The 14541-nt window shown below is 44.3% G+C and overlaps 1 protein-coding gene across 1 annotated transcript in view; it reads right to left on the bottom strand.

Moving 5' to 3' along the window:
- The window catches only part of Akap6 (A-kinase anchoring protein 6), a 443673-nt gene extending 430539 nt beyond the window's left edge, over positions 1 to 13134 (bottom strand). The window contains 2 exon segments of the mRNA XM_051145949.1: positions 2693 to 2885; positions 13117 to 13134. The gene's annotated coding sequence lies outside the window, so the exon portion shown is untranslated.
- Between the last annotated feature and the right edge of the window lie 1407 nt (positions 13135 to 14541).

Below are 14541 nucleotides of genomic sequence, written 5' to 3'. Positions count from 1 at the left end.
AGCCAAGTGTCTAACCTAAGAAGTGACTCTGGAAAATATGAATACCAGCATCCAATCTTATGAGGTGAGATTGGTACGTCCTATCTCAAAACTTCACCGTAAGAGCTAAGCACGCTAATACACAGAGCTTGGCTGAGTAAGACTGATAATAAGTTGAATAAGCATTAGCTATAGTTGTTATTATGATTATTATTTTTATTCTCCCCACTGTGGCCTGGTTAGCTGGAATTAAATGTTATAATTTTGTAGTTCAGTAAGAAAATCCATAACCAGAAGTATGGAAGAGGTTAACTGCACAGTCTAAACTTGGCCACACAGTCAACATGGTTTTGATAATATTCCAGTCATGGTGCACAACAAAATACTTGAAATTCTAGAAAATTTCACTGAGGCACCAATAAATCCAGCCATCAAACAATCTCTCTCCCTCCCCAATACACCACACACACACACACACACACACACACACACACACACACACACCCCTCAGGGATATATTAAAACTACTGCAACTGAAATAGCCTGAGCTAGTAATTAATGTGCAGCTAATCAGAGTGCAGAGTGCAGCACAGGCTGTGGCCCTCTAAGAAACAGAACACCCGGGTGACAGCTCCTGCTATCAGGGCTTTGTTCTCCTAGAGAAGAAAAAAAAAAAGCACAAAAGCATAAAGTTGAGGAACCGTAGCTGCACATCATGCAGGTTGGGAGGATGACAGGCTTGTCTGCACTGGGCGGATGTTCCGCTACCAACTGCATGGCAGCCCACGCCCGCCAGGGCCCTTCCCCACCCTCAAAGCATGACTTCACTTTTCTCGTACTGCCCTTAAGGAATCTGGCCTCTGCGACTTCCAGTAATTGTACATATCACCCATGATGAAGCAGCCGAGAGCACTGCTGGACAAAAGGAATGAGAATTAAGCCAAGAGAAACCCCATTAAAATGCCGCCTTCCCTTATTTTTTGTTTCCACTCCTAGCAAATTATGTTACCGAACAAGTCTTGTCGCGTTACTTGGCATTGGAAGGAGTACTTCAGGAGCTGAGGCACGGGGTCCAGACTCTACTTAAGGCACCAGACACTCTTTTCCTCCCCCGCCCCATTCCCTCCCTCTTGCTCCTCCCTTTCACCTGAGAGCTTCTGACTTGGCTGTGTTCACACCCATCAGTCCCAGCAGAGCTCTCTGCTCACACTATGCGTCATAAAAAAAAAAAAAAAAAGCAGGCAACAAGCATCCATGCTCCTAAGTGCTTGTGAGAAAGCCAGACTGAGTTGACCTCTGCCATCCCTTATAGCTGTGTGCCTCCCATAGACGCTTACAAGACTGGGAGCAGCATGTGTGTGGTGTGGGATAAACAAACTAATTAAAATCCGAGCTCTTCCACTCAACCTGATGCCTAATGAGAACGGTGTGCTCAACTCGACAAGAAAAAAAAAAATCAATCCGAGCGGACTAGCGGTGTTGCTTTTCCTGTTTCTTATAATACATCTGCCTTTGGGCTCCGCCAACAATGTAAACTAAATGAACGGAAGGGGACTGGAGGGAGGCTAGTGCTTCCAGTAAGGCTATATAAGTAAAAACTATCAACTTGACTGCACTGAAACACAAGACCACTCCCTGCCTGTAAGCGGGCAGACTGATCAGCTGAACTGACATGTGCCAGCTCCTTTCTCTCCCCTTGTAGCAATCAGCTGCACCAAGGGGATTCATTTCATTTCCCCCAAACAAAAGGCGCTCACACACCCTCCTTACTGACCTGCTACGCTTTCTTGTAGGAAACAGAGGAGTGCTGATGCCTGAAGACAAGCTGAATTAAACGTAAACAATGTACGTTTATCTAGAGTTTCAGAATTGAGCTGAGGCTATGGGTCCAGAGATCTGCATTCCTAGCAGTTATGCTGACATTTACCCACCACACACCAGTTTGAGGATAAAGTTAAGTAAGCGCTGGGCAGCTCCGCTGGCCCTTCCCCAGTCTCTCCCCGGGGTTATCCTTGACTAGAACTGCCGCAGAGAGGAGACTTGTTTCTCTCTCAGTTACAAACCAGCCTGCAAACAACTCCAGCTACAGCCTCCTAACTACAGAGGGCATGAATTGAAGAAATCCCACATAAATCAAAAGGTGTAAGTGATTTCATCTGGTTTCAGTCTGCATCTTTTTAATTTTAGATTATTTCTTGAGCATGCAAGAGAATCCCTTTCACATGAGGATTGTGTCAAATGCTTATTCAGCACTCATTCCTGACTGCGAAGAACCTCAGACCCAATGGAGGTAAACACAAAATTCCATTCTGCAAGTCACTACATATTTCATAAATCACATAAGCAAACAGGACCTGCCTCATCGAAAGGAAACATATCTTTATAATGTTTAAATAATAATGTGAACTGCACATTTCAGAGCTTATTTAGGCTTTTGCAATAGAAATTTATCTTGTGCTTTTTTTTTAATTCATGAGAATACTAAAAATAACAGGCAGAGACGGAGCAAGAAATTTTCACAGTTTGGTTCTTATAGGACTCTTACAGGCCCTTTGTCTTAACACAGCAGCCTGGAAGCAGAATTAGGCAAAACAAGCCTTCTTTCTCCGGTCCATTTTAAGCAGACAACATCCCCCCACCCCTGCCTTAGCAGACGCCACCGACCAGCCAGCAAAACAGCCACGCAATTAAGGCCCAAACATTTAACACTCACCATCTCCTGCTCCCAACGTCCTCTTTTGATGTTTACAGCACATCTGTAGGATGCAATACTAGAAGATGCCTTGTTTGACCTGCTGCATGATGCTGTGACATCAGTTCAGATGATGCAGCTCATTATGGGAAAGACTGCTGTTGCTATGGCAACTGGGATGTGCTAGGAATCCTTGCTGCATTTCCAGTGGAGCCTGAAACAATACGGAAGCCCGGTAAGAAACAGACAATACGCAAAATTTAGTCCGAAGGAACAGGGTTCCTCACTGGACTAAAATCTGTAAGTTTAAAAGAGATTTTCCTAGAATAATTTTGGAAAACAAAATAAAAATTGCCTCTCTGCTTGTTGCTATACAGTTAGACAATCAAGGTGGGCATGCAGGGCAGCCTCAGCACCAGGCAAATACGAACTCATATTCACGGTTCCGTATCAGGCATCTGATGCCTGCTTCTCTCTGCCTAGTACTGGTGCCTCTTTAAAAGTTGCTAAAAAAAAAAAAAAAAAAAAAAAAAAGAGGTTTCATTCATCTGTCAAAGACAAAACAAACAGAGCAGGGGGTGGGGGGGATGGGAAACCGTTTAAAATGTAATAAACAGCCGAGCGAGTGGGTCTAATTCTAAAGTACGTACACTAATAGTGGTCAGAACGGGGGCAAGGCCTCAGCCAACTGAGTCTGCCCTGACGGCATCCCCTGGCGGGCACCACCCCCACCGAGCTGGCTGATGCCAAGAGTCCACCCAACCTTCAGGAGCAGTGTGAGGAGAGGCTGGGTCCCGGAGACCTTCCCCAGTGTCACACAGCACTCACCTAACTCCTGGCCAAACTCCAAGTGTCTTTCAGGGCCTAAATCTGGAACAAGTAGAAGACCTGTAGAAATTTCTAGTCACTGCCACTCCCAACACTGGGATTTGTTTTGTACTCTTGAGGCAGTAAGGCCGCCTGCCATGGAGGCTATTATTCTCTCCCCTCCCCCACTGGGACTGGACTTGTGACAGGCACATTAAAACAAGACTCAAGGAGGATTACTCCAGTCAGTCAAAGGAAGGGAAATCCGAGGTGGTCACTGCTTTCCTTCCAGTCTGAAACATCACCACGTTGTGACACTGAGGGGCACTAGGCGTGGACCAGCAACCTGTCTCTTGCCTATTTAACACTTGCAGGCCACTGACAGAGAAAGGCAGAATCAAGCTGACCTGCATCCAGCCCATCTTTATAACTCTGATGAAAAACAGCATTCTGAAACCCAGTATATAATGAGACAATTATATTGTCCCCTCCTTGCTGAGATGTTAAACAGCCCTGTTAATCAGCAGAGTGGGGTCGGGGGAAGAGGGTGTAGAGTGACAGAAGGAACTCAGGCAGCCCCTCTGTAAAGAGGAACTGATAAAATGCAGGAGAGGTGCAAAGATCCTAGCAGGGTGCACTGCCAGCCTTGCACAGAGAAGCCCTGCCTGGGATGTGAAGTCATAATTGTTCTTGCTTCCCCTAGTCAGAAACAAGGAAGGAGAACCTGTCCTCCCACGCAGCAGAGCTTGACTCCCTTATCCAGATGGTACACACACCCTGAGAGCTAAGCATGGAGCCGCTCTTGAGGGTCAGCAAGTCTACCTATGATGCCACTCCCTCCTAGAGGCCCTCCTGTGTGCTGCCGGCCAACGTAGGAGCCTCTCCGGGACTCAGGGGTTTCATCTGAGGGAGGATGGACTCAGCTAATTATTATAGTTTGCTAATAATATTTTTAAATGTTCTTTTATGATACATAGCAAAGCTGAACTGCCTTCATTGGGGCAGGGAATATGCCCAGAGTCAAGACTCTTGGGCTCTTCTTACCACAATTACTAATCCTGCTTGCTATAGAGTACTACTGGCCTTTCTGAAGAACTTTTGGGCCTTCACAAAAAAAGGCGGGGGCATGCGAAGGAGGTGAAAGCCGTAGAGCTATAATCATATTAGCCTTTCCAGAGAAGGCTCCATAAACAGGAGAAGGCAGGCCAACAGACAGACAGATAAAAGAGAATGTCATTTTACCCAGTCATAAGGAGAATGAAATTATGTCATTTGCAGGAAAATGGGCAGAATTGCAGATCATGATGTTAAGCAAAATAAGCCAGCCTAAGATAGACAAATCCACATTTTCCTTCATTCACAAAACATATATATAATGTACATATATGCATATATACATACATGTATATATGATGTATTTCATATCTGAATACAGTTTCTCAGAATGAGAAAATGTCCATAGTGAAAAAATATCAGATAGCTCAATAAAAACATCAGGTCAGATCTTTGGCAGCCTAGACCAGCTCAACAGTAGCTCACAAGCTGACCCAGATTGTCTAAAAAGTGGTAACCATCTTTAGTAGGAGCAAGTCATAAAGCATGTCCTTGCTTTGCGACTAGACAGATGGACGTTCACTTTGTCCTTCCCAGTGGCCTATTGCCCTGCTGCTCCCTTCCCAGGGTTGCTTTGAAAATTATGTGCTATCATGTATATCGTGGTGTCTTAGTCAAAGTTCTATCGCTGCGAAGAGACACCAGGGTCATAGCAACTCTTATAAAAGAAAGCATTTGATTGGAGCTTGCCTACAGTTTCAGATGTTTAACCCAGGATCACGGCAGCGATCATGGAGGCATGCAGACACACATGTTGCTGGAGAGGTAACTGAGAATTCCACATCTGGATCCACAGGCAGCAGGAAGAGAGAGACAGACGCTGGGACTGGTTCGGACTTTTGAAACCTCAAAGTCCCCCTCAGTGATACACTTCCTCCAACAAGACTGCACCTCTTAATCCTTCTCAAGTAGTGCCACACCCAGATGGCCACAAATTCAAAAATATGAGCCTATGGGGACCATTCATATTCAAACCACCACAAATGGCATTTTGGAAACCAGAAACTCCAGAGTGTGTTAACGGCATCATCAACCCACTGTGCCTTTAGTGGACGCCCCTTAGCACTCAGATTCTAGGCTCTAGAATCAAATGTTTGGGAAACAGCCCCAAGATCTGCCCAGCTACTGAAGAAGGTCAAGCAGACAACACCCATTGCAGAGCAGATCAGGAGAGGTCAAAGGGCACGGGATCCTCTCAGAGGCCATACTAAGGCTTTGGGCAAAGAGGTGCAGATAAGTCACTCCCTCAAATCTAGAGTTAGAGGAGAGAAGCAGGAGCCTCGGGCTGAGTGACCAAAAGGCTTTCCAGACCTCAGAGAGAAGGCCTTAAAAATAACCTGTGGGAAATCATGTTTTAAATCATGTACGGGTGCTTTGCATGCATGTGTGTATGTACATCATGTGCCTAGTGCCAAGGCCAGAAGAGAGCATTAGACCCCTTGAAGCTGAACTAACAGACAATTGCGAGGTGCCGCATAGGTGCTGAGAATTAACCTGTGACCTCCAGAAGAGCAACAGCCAGTGCTGTTGACTGCTGAACCAGCTCTCCAGCCCAAGACACCATTTTAAGTGGAATATGAGCAGCTGGCTCCATGGCTCTAAGTCTGAACAGCAACAACAACAAAGGTATTTAAAATGTGCAGAAACCACATGGCACAGCACGTGTCGCCATCCTCTTCCTTCCGGGGATGACTCTCTACCCTCAAGAAATGCTAGGCATGGGGCTTAGAGGTGACTGTACATAAAGCGGTCAAGCGATTGCCACACAAACATGGGGACACAGCTTTGGGTCTCCAGCAGCCACCTGAAAGCCAGGGTAGGAGCCTGTGCCTGTATCTCAAGAGCTGGGATGGGAAATAAGATGATCCCGAGGCCTTCCTATCTAGACAGTCTAGCCAAAATGGTGAGCTACAGCCCCGAGAGATCCACCATTCTAAAAAGATAAAGCAGAGAATATAAAGGAAAATGCTTGACACTGACCTCCAGCCTCCACATGCATTTGCATGGGCAACCACGCACACACACACACACACACACACATATATATATATATATATATATATATATATATATATATATATATACACACACACCCACATGTACATACACACACACCACACTTACGTGCCTATGCACACATGAAATTCTGGGCTTTTGTGTGAATGCCGAGTACAGGTCATATTAGGTAGATCACCTGGGATGCATGTTCTTCATGGGGGGGGACAAGTGCATGCTCTTTATAGAGAAGAGAGGAAAGAAATATTAGGTGGTCAGCCGGGCTGACCGTGGTGGTTAGGTCACTAATTATGAACATTCCCCCGTGTTCGAGGCACACTCCTAGTGACATTTGGTTGGCTGTGCGACCAGTTCTAAACAATGGAAAGGAAGGTGGGGGGGAAATACCACCTTAAAAGGTATCTAAAGATGAGTGTGTCTTAGTTCCTTCCCTCACTAGATGGATACAAAGAACCCAGTAGAACCACATTGTGAGGACTACATGGGACTAAGACACTTTCTCCCAACTATTTACTGACTTTCACTGGGCTCCAGTGAGCAAGAAATAAGCCATGGGTGGTTAAGCTTGACTGTGAGCTTGACTCAGTTGAGAGATGGTTAGGAGATTAAGAAAGCACACATCTGAGTCTATCCGAAGGTGTTTCCAGAAAGAACTATCCATGGGTGGTCTGACATGGTGAATGGGTTGACCCACTGACTGCTTCACAGTCCAAACAGAGGAGCCACAGAGATGGGTCAGTAGGTAAAGATCTTGTTACGCAAGCATAGAGACCTGAGTTTGGATCCCCAGCACACACATAGAACCCAGATGTGACAGCATGTGTCTATAACCTCAGTGCTGCATGCGGGGACTGGGGGAGGGGCGGCAGATACTGCGAGCTTGCTGGCCAGCTAGTCTAGCCAAAATGGCAAGTCTGGATTTCATGAGAAACACTGCCTCGAAATAAGATAAAGAAGCTATTGAAAAAGTCACCTGGCATCAAGAGAGAGAGAGAAGGGGAGGAGGTGGTAAAAGAAAGATAGGGCTTAGCTGGAGGCAGGTCAAGCCTGTATCTTGACTTTGGACTCTTCCTGTTACTCATCTTTGCTTCAGGGCTGCCATAAGGTAAATAACTTTCCCTTACTACACCCTTGCCCCACGTGATGTCATTGCTCCTCTACCCGCCTTGAAACAGCACAGCCAGCTGACCATGGACTTGAGTATCTGGAGTTAAAGGAGTATCTCCCTCCTTTAAGCTGTTTTTCTCAGAAATTTTGTCACAGTAACAAAAGCGATGAGAAAAGAGCCGCTGAGACTTCAGGGCTTTGTGATGGACAGTCTGTTCATAGATGAAATTATTATAATTTATAAGACATATGTAATAAATAGAAACAATTATAGACAAAGTTTGTCAGTTATTGACTAAGGTACATTATAATTTATTATTATTATATACCATCAAACCCCAGAATAGACTCCTTCATTGTAGACCTTCTTGGAGCCTTTAGTCTAATGTGGATTGAGACTCCTAGAAGGGAAAACATAACGTATAGTATTTTCCTAATTTATTTACCACTGAGTTCTTTTCTTGTAGACTAGTGTCCCATTGCTGTTCCATCTACACACAACGTGGGAACATGACCATGAACAGAAAAGAATGAAACTTCATTGTTGCTAGTACAATTCAGTCTGTCGCCAAACTCTGTCCGCCACCCACTGACAAGACAGAAATTACATGAGACCATTAGGAATGGTAGCACGTGTACAGTGTTTCCTCCTTGCTAGAGAGAGATTCAGTGATTGACAAGGTCTACAATAAAGGAACCTATTCTGGGGTTTGTTAGTATATAATAATAATAATAATAATAATAATAATAATAATAATAATAATAATAATAATAATAATAATAATAATAATAAATTATAATGTACCTTAGTCTATAACTGACAAACTTCAGATCCTTGTACCCATACAAACCAGAATTCACAGATGCCTCTAAATCCAGATCCAAGAAATCTAACACTCTCTTCTGGCCTCCACAAGTATGTGTGCATGTGAACACACAGACACACACACACACACACACACACACAATTTTTTTTAATTTTTAATCTTAAAGCTACTTCTAAATTTCATTGGGCCTACTTCTCTTAGGGTTTAATTTTTTTCAAAAAAGGTATGTATATGAGAAATGTTGGGAAATCTGAGCTAGTAGATTTCAAGGTAAGTCCCCTCCTCGTGCCCTGCCTAAGTCCCTGGTTGATATGCCATGCCTCAGTGGATACTCTCAATCACCAGAGAGCACTTCAAGGACTCCATGTTGGACTTCACCATCCTCCAGCGCCTGAGCCCTTGGAATACACTGGTGACATGGAGAAGAAAGATGAGACGTGACATCGAGTCAGGTCTCAAAGAACTAGTCATTTCTACACACATTACAAAACTTAGAGCTCGGGCAAATGGCCACATCCTCAGAAGACATCCTGGGGGACACTCAGGTGCACAAGGCAACCAGAGTCGCAGGCAACTCAGGGTGCTTGCCAGCAGTGCAGCAGCAGGGGCAAACACTCCTCCTACTCGGCAGCCACGCAGCAATCCAAGCAACAGTGTACTGTCCAGGAATGTTTTTATCTGGACCCCCAAAACAGCTCAAGAACCATAAGGGTACTCTACGGCCACAAGGCAGGCCCCCAAAATGGCAGTGTTCCTAACAATGTCCTAAGATGATGATTTGGCCAAAACCAGGCTGGATTCTTACCGAGTAAACGGAAGAACTGCACTGAGTAAACAGAATCCCAAACTCAGAATCCATCAGGAATCTGAAGTGAGTTTCTGCCCACCAGAAAGCCACTACTCCCTTAACCATGCCCAGTGGTCATCTACCTTGAGCAAAGAACTTCTGGTTCCTGATTAACCCAAACAGAACAGCCTCCTAGAGCAGTTCCAAGTCCCCATGCCGAAGCCCAGGCAGTCTTGGCCTGCCTGCCGCCTCCCACCACTATCCTCCCAACAAAACTCACAAGTTTTCCCCACCAGCTGCTAGTCTCTGAGGCATCTCTGAAGTTTTTTTCCCCCACAAAATAAACTCTCTTTCTACTCACAGAGAGGTCTAGTTAGATGGTTTCACTGCCCTTTGCTTAATGGTGCTACGTATCCAAGGGTACACAGCCTTAAAACATTCATTCTCGTTACAGGATTCAGTATCTTTGTATCAGCTTCACAGATATAGCTTGCATGGACTTCCATGAGAGACTAGCCCATCATGAGTCTGCACCCAGAAAGAAGGAAAAGGATGACTTCATAGAATTCTCTTGAATAGCATTACTCAGACGCCAATTTAACGTATGTATATACATATTCATATATGTGTTTATGTGTGTATGTGTACATATGTATGTACATGACACAAAAGGACATACTCAGTATTATAAAATAACAAAATTAAGTAGTAAAACTATGCTTCATATAGATCTGTGTTTATAATGCCCCCCCAAGAAATGCAGCATGCCCACAGAATAGCCACTGCAGTTAGGCAGCACTGTCATCACATGTTCTGGTTTTGTTTGCACTGCAGAATCCTCCTGGTTGAAGTAAAAAAGAGGGAAGACTGAAGGAAAGGATGGTATCTCGTGATGGAAATCAGCCAGGACTGCTTTTATATGTGATATTTGGGGTGTTACTTTTCAATTTGTGAATGTCAAAGCCTCTCTTGCCCTGAGAAGGGGCTTTAACATCTCAAAGTAAGTTTGGGAACCAACTTTAGTGTCCTCATCCTAGCAGAAGCCAACCTTATGAATAACTGCCACTCACACAGTGAAACTTAAGGAAAGGGCAATCCCAAACCCAGTGTCCCTGTCCCTGATGGACATAGATGCAAAAATTCTCAATAAACTATTTGCAATCTGAATTAAAGAACACACCGAAAAGATTATTATCCACCATTGTTGTCTCAGTTACTTTCATATTGTTCTTCTAAGATATCATGACCAGGACAACTTATAAAAACAAAGCATATAATTTGGGGCTCACAGTTCCGGAAGGTTAGAATCCACGACCACCACGGCGGGGAGCTTGGCAGCAGGCAGTGAGTCATGGTGCTGGAGCAACAGCTGAGAACTTACATTTTCATCCATAAGCACAAAAAAATGAGATCTAACTGGGAATGGTATGGTCTTCTAAAATCTTGAAACCCATCCCCAGTGACACACCTCCTACAACAAAGCCACACCTCCTAATCCTTCCCAAAAAGTTCCACCAACTGGGATCCAAATATCAAGCATATGAGCCTATGGAGGCCATTCTGATTCAAACTATCAACAAGATGTTATCCATTTCTGGCACTGAAGGTTTTACTTGTGGCATAAGATGTCTGTCCAGTTGGAGCTCTGCTTCCCCTATTATGTTGTACTTCTATTTAGATTCTTTCATATATGTACATATTTTTGGAAGCCTCTACAGTAGTAGGCTTCTTCAAATGACCTTTTGTGTTAGTTGTCCCTCCCACAGCCCCTTCTTTACGCTTCTCTCCAATCCCCCTTCCCTATGCAATACCCAGTTTCCCCCTTTATCTCTCCATATCTCTATACTCTTTTACCTAAAGGGGACATGTATATCAACATCTCCACTTAGGGGACATCACAGAAAACGGGGTAGAAAGAATCTAAGAGTCAGAGGATGAAAGAGCATGCCGTAATGATGTCTTCTGAACATGATATGGCCACTGCGCACAAGAGCAAAGTCAGTATCCCAGCCTGAATGCAAGAGGGAATCATGAGACTGAGGGACTATTAGTTACTGGTGGCTGCTAGAAGAGACAATCATTTTCCTTTGGAAGTATGGCCACAGACAGGTTGTTTATACCCTCCTGGATGGCCCCACACTCATACACACACAAGCATCACTAATTAGACTTAGTGGGTTGCACATAGAAGAAGAGGCTATGGAAGTGATAAAGGAGAGTGTTTGGGGAGCCCAGAGAGATGGAGGGATGGGGGCATTGGGGGAATATGAACAAGGTATGTTGTAAACACAAATGAAATTGTCAAATAATAAATTAAAATATTCTAGAAAAAGACTGAGAAACCAAGATAAGTAATTGGCATGTGACTAATTGAGTTATCTTGGTATACTATGTAAAGCACACATCTGTGATTAATTTATATGAATCATGAATTTTTTGTCACTTAAACAAGAAGTTTTAAGATTTTCTGCTAAGGGTAGCATGTTTATACTGCCCTCACCTTCCTTCTTCATTTGACATGTACAAAGTAAAAAGAGACGTGCTTCCTGGGAAGCAAAAGGAAGGATCTCAAGTGAGCCTCGCAGAGGGTTCGCTCTGAGGAGAGCTGCTCAGTACAGATTATGAAAAGGTGAGAACACTGGTCTTCAAATGAAGTTAAAAATATTTACTTTCCTTCTGGGATTCTGAGAAAGGGGCTCTTCTCTTCACTTCTAACTTGGCATGTCTCAGTGGAGGCTTGAATGAGAATGGCCCCTGTAGGCTCATGTGTTTGATACTCAGTGTCCAGTGGGCAGTACTGTTTGGGAAGGATTGGGAAGTGTAGCATCATTGGAAGGGGTGTGTCTGGGGATGGGCTTTGCGGGTTCAGTTACTTCAGTCTGCCTCATGCTTTTACATCAAAACGTAGCTCTCAGATACTGTTCCAGCACCATGCCTGGCTGCCACCATGTCCCCTGCCACGATGGCCCTGGACTCTAACCCTCTAGAACTATGAGCCCCAAACTAAACACATTTTCTCCTCTAAATTGTCTTGATCATGGTATCTTAGCACAACAATAGAAAAGTAACTAAGGCAGCCTCTCGTCTAATCTACAAGCTACCTTAAACACACTCCCAATTTGAATTACTGAAGAAGCACATACAGAGAAGTAGAAGATCTAATATACACATTTTAAGAATCAAATATTTACTATTGAAAAAATCTATTGCCACTTCTGTTACCGTACATCAGTGAGTAGTGCATTAATAGAACAAGCACCCTTGTTGCTGTACCTTTACTTCCACTTGTGATGTGTACGTGACTAACTCAGTACAATGTATTCTTTAAAACGTGGGTGCTGCTGTTATAGTTCAGGCATGTTCAGGGCTGTGTGAGAGTGTGTCCATGTGCTTCGTTGTAAGTGATCATCACTTTTATCATGCACATAGGTCTTTGCAAAGATGCTGTTGTGTGGTGCTTTAGTAATAGATGCTGTGTGTGGTCTAATAGTACCTTTGTGTGCGGTGAAGTTTTTAAACACTAATATATGGTTTTTAAAAAGCAGTTAACAAAGAGCCAACATGCTCAAGGTTTGACAATGAACCATACACAGAAAGACATATTTTCTAAAGAAAAAGAGAACTCCAAACATAGAAAATATATTTATCTCATTAGCAGATGTCAAATAAATGTTCACAAAATTCAATTCAGTCAACAAAGCCTTCCAAGATGACAATGCACTATGGTGTAAACTTCCTAAGAGGATAGCTGAAAGTGGCCAAAATACATCAGAAAAATCCTCATTTACCACTACTTATTAACATGAGGGTGAGCAGTAACAAGCTCTCCTTTGATCAGCAGGTCTATACCTTCTCTTCTGCACAGTCCTGAGGAGCTCTCCATAATGTAGCACTTTGCCTCTCCTCAGCAATAGGAAGCCAGAGTTCACAGGGAAGGCTCCACTTGGCTGTATCCCAAGAAGAAAAGCAGCTTTTCTCAGAGCAATTCAAGCTGTTGGCTCAGGGAAGAGAAAGCATGGGTTCTCGGCTGATGTGCTGTGGATTCGTGTAAGAGCCGCATTCCCAGGAGCTTTGCGGAAGAATCTCGCCAAGTGAAATCTGTTGTCGCTCGCTCCTCATCACGTCATCAAAGTCCTGAAACTTCCCCTGACCCTCCCAGGAACAGATTTCCTGACTCCAGACTCCTGATCTTGCCAAGTTCAGTATTTGTCAGGAATGGACCTGAGCTGAGAAATGGAAAAGTACAAACTCTCCAGACACCAGATGTTTATTACAAATGTCCATCAACTAGCTGGCTGTGAATTTAATGATCTGGGGTGGCAGTTTTGAGACAGTTGGCTCACAGACAGTGCTTTATTGGTGCCAAAGACACCCTCATCTTATTTTGGTCCCAGAGTCACATAGTGGCAGGTCAGAGAGGGGAAGGTAACATAACGGAACCTGAGGCCACTCAGAGTAAGAGGAGGCAAAACTGGGTGCCACTGGAATGACAAAACAGCACTAGTTATTTCCGCTGTGAGGTTTGGAGTTACTAACTAGCAATGTTAGTAACGGGGAAAATGCTGCTATGACAAAAATATCTGTCAAGAGCACTTACAGCAGGGACGGCTTACAGTTCCAGAGGCAACGGTGCATTGTGGCAGGAAGGGAGTAGTAGGGCATAGGAGCTCAAGTCATGGCCGCCAAGAAGGATAAAACAAAACAAAACAAGATGTGGTCAAGGTTAAGACACAGCCCCAAGGAGTCCATCTCCAAAAGTCCTCAGAGCCGTAACAGGTGTGGCATGTTTCAAAAGTCCGAACTCAAAGTATGTAAAATCAAAATGCTATAATAGCATTACAAAAGGGAGGACTAGAAGACACTCCAGGGGCGAACTGCATGGAAGCAAGAGAAAACCTCCGCAGGACTCGCACTAACTCCTGTGGCTCTGCATCACAGGGCGAGCGGCCGCCTGACGCCTGTGGTCTTGTCAATTGCAGCCAACATGGCTCTGCTTTTGGGCTAGCTCCACTCTTTGCCCTGACTTCTCTGAGTTTCAACGTCCAGGAGTTGCCACTGCAGTTTCACCTTCAGCAAAGCCTTAAGTTTCCCCTTTGTATGGGCTACATTTACTCCGCCCGTGCCAGATGTCGTGGACATCGCCTGCTGTCTCCGGCTGTCCTTTCAAATCTGCATGCAAACTCAATTTCATTCCATCATTACTGCTCTTGCCA

The sequence above is a fragment of the Acomys russatus genome, chromosome 1 (genome assembly GCF_903995435.1).
Source record: "Acomys russatus chromosome 1, mAcoRus1.1, whole genome shotgun sequence".
Taxonomy (NCBI): domain Eukaryota; kingdom Metazoa; phylum Chordata; class Mammalia; order Rodentia; family Muridae; genus Acomys; species Acomys russatus.
Note: the sequence above shows the minus strand (reverse complement) of the source record. Positions and strands in the feature narration are given on the sequence as shown.